Source organism: Spermophilus citellus (genome assembly GCF_964194105.1).
Source record: "Spermophilus citellus genome assembly, chromosome: 4".
Taxonomy (NCBI): Eukaryota; Metazoa; Chordata; class Mammalia; order Rodentia; family Sciuridae; genus Spermophilus; species Spermophilus citellus.
Genome location: NC_138185.1, coordinates 189,417,767 through 189,426,244, shown reverse-complemented (window position 1 = coordinate 189,426,244; position 8,478 = coordinate 189,417,767). Strand labels below are relative to the sequence as shown.

At 28.5% G+C, this 8,478-nt stretch overlaps 1 protein-coding gene across 3 annotated transcripts in view; it reads right to left on the bottom strand.

Annotated features, from left to right (window-relative positions):
* Positions 1-7,011: 7,011 nt before the first annotated feature.
* The window catches only part of NOVA1 (NOVA alternative splicing regulator 1), a 145,522-nt gene continuing 144,055 nt past the window's right edge, over positions 7,012-8,478 (bottom strand). For all 3 annotated transcript variants that reach the window (XM_081292707.1, XM_081292708.1, XM_081292709.1), the window contains one exon: positions 7,012-8,478. This exon is cut by the window's right edge and continues 4,917 nt beyond it. The gene's annotated coding sequence lies outside the window, so the exon portion shown is untranslated.

Sequence of the window (8,478 nt, the reverse complement as noted above, 5' to 3'; positions counted from 1 at the left end):
TGTATTAAAATGCTCCAGGGGAGAGAACTGTTATGTCCATCTTGCCCTTTTTCCTACTGTTAATATTGAGGAAGTCATCAATAAGGTTTGAGATAAGAGAATTAAACTTCATACTGGTTCTGTCAATTTCAAGAATTCGTCGTGAAGAAAACAATAAAAACTGATGCTGTGTGGAAGGAGTTTGAAAACTTCAAGTTACAATTCTGATCATATTGTAAAAGTGTTGAAATTTTCAGAGTCCTTTAAACCTAAATTATCTATGTGAGCAGCAAATGCACTCTGTGGTATGTGGTATGGCTAAAATTGTTTCATAAGATGTACCCTATGAAGATTGCCATTATTCCCTCTGAGTTTCTTTTGTATGAACTTTGGTTGTTTACAATACTTAACTGACCTAAATATTTATATACCCTACAAGTCTTCCATTAAGAAAAATTGATATACCTCAAAATCTTTTCATTAGCTGTCAAGAGTACTTTCTTTGAAGTTGTAATACATTTCAAATCAAATATCTTTCTACACTTAATGAAGCATGTACATTAGGATTTTTAAATATATTCTGTTTTTTATTTTTTATTTTATTACATACTAACTTTATTAACAATGAATTTGCAGGGAAATTATTTGATATATAAAACATTAAGAACTTATAACCAAAAAAATGTTAGTATTAGTTTTTATTACTATTCAGTATAATAAAATCATTCATGAAACTTAAGCACTTTATTTTTTATTCCTTGTGTGAAAAAGATTCAGTATTTTTTTTTTCTTGGAGGGGTTTATGGAAGATTTAAATTGAAAGATGACTAGTTAATAGGCAACCCAATGAACTTCTTATTGGTTCATTGAACTTATTTTCTCAGATAAAAGTAATTAATTGCCAGATGTTCACTTATTATTTGCAGCTCCTTTAATTGATTGCAAGTTTTTTTTATTATCAATCTTTAGAATATTACAAGTTTTCAGTTTTTGCCATTTAGTAATGAAGTTTATGGACAGAGGAAAATATATTTAAAAATGTTTCCCTTAAGTGTTCATAAACTCCTTGCATTGTATTTAAAATTTTCATTTCTTTGATTAATAAGTCATGATTCAAGTTATCACATATCTTTAGAAAACCTTTTTTTTACTACTTAATGACGTCAGAGGATTTTTGCCATTTATTATTAGTTAATATAAGAAATTCTATTGACCATATACTAAACAATTTATTGTAATTACTTTATGGAATCAACCAAATGGAACTGTAATCAGTAAAAGGGAAAGATGAAATGTTTACTGTTTATTTTGTGCTTATATTTAGGCTATTCTGTATGGGATCAATTTCTTTTTCAAATTTAGGGCTCTATCTTAGGTTCTATTAGGCTCACATATTTTGTAAATTTGTTCATAAACTTTACTAGACTTTTGATCAATAGTTTATAAATTTCTTTCCCCTTTTAGAGACAACTGATATTCAAAACCTCTTACTACTTGAGGTTTAATTTAGTCACTAAAATATAGGTATAATTAAAACAAATACATCATCTAATCTTTATATGCTGAGGTGATTGTGATCCTAGTCTATACAAGACATTTGAGTTAAGCAAAATGGTAAAATGTATAGTGCAAGATGGATTCTAATCTGTATCAGTATACCTAAGAACTAATTTTTCCTCTTTATCATGCTAGGCCTGTGAGATTTATATTCTCTAACTGATGTTCTTTATTTAAAATTTTTAATACTAAGCATAAGTTTGAAAAGAAGTCAAAAGTTTTCTTTTATGAAAATCAGGACCTTGATACTTATTACTATGACCTTGAGATTCAAAAAACGTATCTACAACTTTTAAATTTTTATCATGTGTCATTTTGGGTATTATTCATTTCAGAGAATTAAATTTAATCCACTTTAGGCTAGATATAACATATCTTGCATAGGACAGCACAGACTCTGTCTTAGTGTGGGATACAAATCAGAAAATTTAATATAATCAAATGATTTATACATTTTGTCCTCTGAAGAACAAGCACAGTCAATTATGGTAAAACACCTGAAATTAAAACAATGGCATTTTTCCTGCTTCAAAATTTCTACTATGATTGATAATTATTTTTTTAGAAAAAAGAATTAACATCCTTTATGAAATGGTGACACAAATCCTAAAGTTCTTACTATTATTCAAAAGTGTAAAGCTAACAGCATATTTGATTATTATTATTTTCAGTGGTTGTACACATTTTTCCTGAAAAACCATATTAATAAAGATGAATGTATTATTAACAGGCAATGCTGAGGCTATTCTCAATTAGAAAACAGCATAATTTGATGAAAATATTAGGAAATATTTTTTTCTGTCATTGTATCTCTGAACATTAAAACATTATAGGACCCTGATACAGTGGCATTTGGCTGTGATACCAGCAACTCAGGAGGCTGAAGGAGGAGGATCACAATTTCAAAGCCAGCCTCAGCATTTAGCAAAGCCCTAAGCAACCTAGTGAGGCTCTAAGCAAATTAGTGAGACCCTGTCTCAAAATAAAAAATAAAAAGGGGTAGAGATGTGGTTTAGTGGGTAAACGCTTCTGGGTTCAATTACTGGTAACAAACAAACAAACAAAAACATTACAGAAAATAGGCTATTGAAATAATCCCTTCAAAACAACTGAGTCACTTCTAGGACTTAACATTTTATAATTTCCCTAGAAAGAAATAATCTTTGACTATGTCAAATGTAATGAATTAGATATGACAGGGTTCAAGTAATACTCAACTATTTTGAAAATAAAATAAAGTATATAAAGAATGCACTTTATCACTAAGAAGAAAAAAGACACAATTGGTAAATGTCAGTTAAAGAGACTATTCACACCTTTTTCTGTGTCTGAGAAAGAAAAAAGACATGAGAGACAATAATTATTGCAGAATTTAAAAGTATTCCTAAGGATCTTACTCACATATTAAAAGATCCCTCAAAATGCCATTTCTGAATTTTTATAACACAAATTTTTAATCTATAAAAACACATTAATTATATTTTGATGATTGTTTTACAATAATCTTTACAATTTAGTACTAAGGATTTATCCAATTAAGAAATAAACACCTTTTGTGAATGCTTTAAAAATTTAGATTCCCCAACAGCATTGTTAAGAAGCAATGTGTTGATTAGTACCCTGTATTTTATGAGGGCATTTATTTTTCCAAATCTATTCACTCAAAATTGATGCAGATTAGTTAATTCTTTTTTGGTTTTATAATATATACTTCTTAAATAAAACTTTAAACACTTTTGACATGCATTATTGATTCACTTTTCTATTATATAGGTTTGGAAAATTATCTAATATAAATATTATCAGTCTTTCCACCATTTAATTCCTTCATATCATGCACATTCTTTGATAGTTTAACATGCATATTTTAAAAATTAAAGTTATCAAAACTTTCCTTAACTTCTAAGAGCAACATAGTAGCTAGTAACTGTTGAAATCATGTAGATTATTGGATCTTGTGAGCACTAAAATGAAATGCAGCTGGGCTCAGTGGTGCACACTTGTAATTCCAGCAACTCAGGAGGCTGAGGCAGGGAAGATCACAAGTTCAAAGTCAGCCTCAGCAATTTATCAAGGCACTAGGCAACTCAGGGAGACCCTACTTCTAAATTAAAAAATACAAAAACAGTCTTGGGATGTGGATCAGTAGTTGAATGCCCCTAAATCCAATCCCTAATAACACCCCCCCCAAAAAAAAAAGAAAAGAAAAAGAAAAAGAAATGCAGTGAATTTTCTCTAGGACCACACAATGCATTCAACAGATAAGGAGACATCACTTATTTCAAGTAATTTAATATATCCCTACCATGTTGTTGTGATTGCGTGAACATATTTATTTTTAAAAAAATCTTAGTTATCATAAAGATTATGTTTCTTTTTTTCACTTTGTAAGGTATCTCTCCAGAGGCAACATTCACTGTTATAGGTCTAAAGTTACAATGTAAAGGGCAACATGCTAATTAGAATATTTTGTTTTATGTGATAACTGTGATTCTTAAAACTTCATACTATTTCAACATTTTGGAAACAAAGTCACTTAACTTGCATTAAAGTTTCTTATATTTTTAAAAATATTCTAATGCATTGTTAATTATGAGTTAGAAATTTTTATGCTCTCAGTAAAATGTAATGAATCTTCCATTAATTTCATCTTAGTGGCTTTAGAATCAGTAGATCCATATTGTTTCATTTTCTACTTAAAAGATTAAAATTAATGCCTGCCCCTTATAATATTGTGAGAATAAAAAGAATAAATGTGCCTTCTGCATATGGCAGGAGATAATATATAACTACTGTAATCATATCACATTAGGAAATCATTTATGAAAATACATTTCTAAAAATATTTGAGAAAAATTTCTTGTCTATTTTTGTATTAAGAAATATTCCTAAAAATTTAAATTTAGAAGTTTAATTTTTAAAAATACTTAAGGTTAATGTTAATAAAGCCTATGGTAATGAGAAAGAACATAATATGCTGAATATTATAACATTGCAAGTGTAACTTTGCTTTTCCAAAACATTTAAACTGATATAAAAAGAGGTGTGATAAGCTTAATTATACTAGTCTTAACTGTTTTACCACAGACAAGTGATGACATTCTTATTGCTGGTGAAAAAAATCCACTCAGTTCAAAATTAGATCAGTCTATACATAGAATATAGGATCTCAACTGAGAATTAAGATCTACTATTCAGAGAGTAAAGATTTTGAATCTGCATTTTTAAAATTTTAATATGAATTTTGTGCCCTCAGATGTAATGTTCTTTACACATTAAAAATTGATGAAAGTCCTTCCCTAATTTATTCATGTCAGGATTAAAAGCGATGCATCTATTAGTAAAAATGAAGAATACAACCAATAAGTCTGTGTTAATCTGTATTTTGTTTAACAAAGATATCAGGGCAAAGTTACCAACATACTGTAATAAGGTTTTCCAGTATCATTACATTCTACGTCATTCCATCGATATTTTGCTTAGTGTACATTCTTGGTTATTGCTATGGAATACTGAATGATTGTGTTCACTTGAAAATAATATTGAGGGTATGACAAACATAAAAATGCACAACAGAGACAATGTTATACTGGTTTTAATTTCTGCATGCTTAAGCAATGTTAAGGGCTCACATGACATACCTTGGTTGGCTCATGATTCTTGGATTTTATTATCCTGTCACTCTTCAAAAGCCTGATTCTCCATCTTTATTCCTTTTTTTTTTCTGTCCAAGCTAGATATCTAGTGTATCTGATTTGTTCTCAATGAAGACGTTTATATGGAAACTAATGCTAAACAGATTCAAAATTTGTACATGGGATATTTTATTTTTAGTATACTGATGGATCCAACAGTACACATAATTCATTCCAGAAATTTAAAGACAGAAAATTCATCATTTGTACCATTCTATAAACCTTCAAATATATTTTATATGTAAAGAAAAACAAATATAGAAACTGATGCATGAAATATAAACAAACTGAGATACCAACTAAAAGAAATGGCATAATTTAAAAGCTATTTTATTAGATGGTTTTAAATACAACAGGTTCTAAATGGGACAGATTATAAGGATTTTTAATTAAAACAGAATAAAAGCTTGCTGAAAGTAAGAACTTTTATGCTCAGAAATAACAGTATTAGCAATTCCCAAAGGCTTTGAAATGAAAAGTATGCTCTTAAGACAATGGACAATGATTCTGTTATACTGTCTGCCAGAATATAAACCAGTTTTATGAGTTTGAAGATTAAAAAGTGAATTTTAAGTTCTCTAATTTAGATTTAATCTTGTGGAGTATATAGAAAGTAACATTTTCTGAAAATCATGACTCAAACTTCACAGGAAATTCAACCTCCAGGTTTTTCCTTCTTACTGACAAAATGATGAGAACATGTAATAATTTGGGCTTTCAAATCACTTGTTTAAACAACCATTAGTTGTCTATATGCAAATATTCCTAATAATTGTTTCTATTTTTTGGTCTACATGTGTGTAAATAGCCCCCTCCCCCAAAATACAGAAATGAAAACACACACACACACACACACACACACATACACACACACACACACACACACACACATACAGTCTTGATGCAATATCCAAATGTTCAAGAACTCTACCAGTGAATTCATTAGCAAATGTTTTTTACTAGGGACTTAAATCCCACAAAATATATTCAGCCCAGAATTGACTGGAGAATCTTTCTCTCAAGATATTTAGAACATACTATGGTTAGACTTTATTAAATTCAAAAGAGTTAGTTTTCTTTTCTTTTAATTTTGAAACATGATACAAGTTAATTTGTTATATCAATATCTTTTTTAAAATTACAATTCATTCTTGACTAAGCTTTGAACCCTAAAAGGTTTATTTTATAATACACTTTCAGCATGAATTCATCTCACTACTGGTCTATGGTTTTCCCCCAAAAAACCAAAGCATTTTTCAACATCTATCTCCCCAAATAGGTAACATAAAACATGGGAATACCATAAAAGTATTAAGTCTGTCCAATGTTTTAAGTATATTGAAATATTTTATTACATCTACCAAGGACTTGGTCTACATTAATATATATTTTGCAAATGATAAAACATTAAAGGTGTGGAAATTTTGAGAACTAGTTACTTTAAAATTTAAGTTATAAGAATTCCTCTAAAGAAAAAAAAGATATAATTACTCATTTTTGTTATTGATCAAACAGTTTGAATATTGGATAAGCCAATGAAAAAGCTTAAGGTTTCATAGACCAGATGCCCCCCAATATTTTACCAAATAAAAATAAATTGTCAAATTGAAGGACTTCATTAGAATTAATTCTTTGTATTCTATAGAATTGGAATACTCAATGAATCTTTCAACAAAAGGTTAGCATATTTGCTAAAGCAGAAAGATAGATAAAAAAATAAACGGTTTTTGTTTATTCTTTTCAAAGCATTTTTAATAAAATGGAGACTCTATATATTAACAAAAGAAATAGATGATTATGCTATCCTAAAACATTTCAACATGTATTATTATAAATTCACAATTCAAGGAAAATATATTTTGGGATTACAATTTTAATCATAATTTGTAATCACATTAAAGATGACGGAGGCATTGTAGTTCAGAAGAATCTATATTCATTCACTGCTTCATGTAAACAAGCTTATAATTGGTATGAATTAATCTTTATATCTTCAAGTATTTTAACATATGACTTCACTGATTTGCTAATCTTTTATTTGATATTGAGTTAAGTAGATGAAAATTGGTCCTTATTGATTTGGGCAGTGGCTAAACATGTAATTTTGGGGAAAGCAGAAGTGTTGTATTTTACATAAATGGCTTAATAATTTCATGCAGGTAAAGAAAATACTTAAACGCTAAATACCTGATCTTTTCAAATAAATGCAGACCTACCTTGATTTCCACAATATGCCTGTATTCATTTCCATGAGACAATGTTTTCACAAAATGTAAGGCAAAACAGGTGTTAAATTATTTAACAGAACTCATAATTTAAATAATTAAAACTAATTTGTGTTTAAAGCTATTTGCAGATTTATTAGAGAAACAAATACAAATATGCATTTCTACAGAACTGTTTTTTTTTCCAAAATGAGCTTAAAACTTGTTCCACAGTTTTCACTTGTTTATATATCTATGGTAACCCAAGTATTGGCTTCTGTACCACTTGTAATGAGACAATTGCCCTTCCATTGCAATTATAAAAAACTATTTAAAAAAAAATTCGGCACATACACGTTAAATATTTTTCCTTAAAAAAATAATCTAATCAAAATATTGAATACTTTAGATTTAAACAATATTTTATTTACAAATCTGATTTGATGTACTTTATTAATTATACAAGGTAATGCTTCAATTTTCAAGAACAGTTGTTTTTTTTGTTTATATAGACCAGTGGAATGACATCCTATCTAGTAATATGTACTACACTTCAATTTTTTCAAAATTAACACGACAAGTTGTGAAACTTTCACTTTTTCTTGAAATATTGTTTTTTTTTTAAAATTGGGGGCACATATCTGATGAAACAAAAATAACATGCAGAACTCCAAAAATAATCTGTTAAAGTAATATGATACTTACCCTTTATGTAAAAAGACATCTATGAACAACAGTGCATAACAATATTATGTAATCATGTTTATGAGAAACCAAGCAGGAGGCAAAATGAGTTCATCCTGTTTTCTAATCATATGCAATTTCATATGGCTGTTTGCATCATTTAAATAAAGTGTGTACATTAAATTTATAAGACTGCATTGCACTCAAAATTATTATGTATAGCCATGCTTGCCCTGTATTTAATGAGTGATGAATTTCTCCTACTAACAGAGTAACTGCTCTCAAATCTTTTCTGTGATATAAAGATTATTAAATTATATTTTCATCTCCTTTCAATTGCTGCCTTGGAAAGCAAGAAT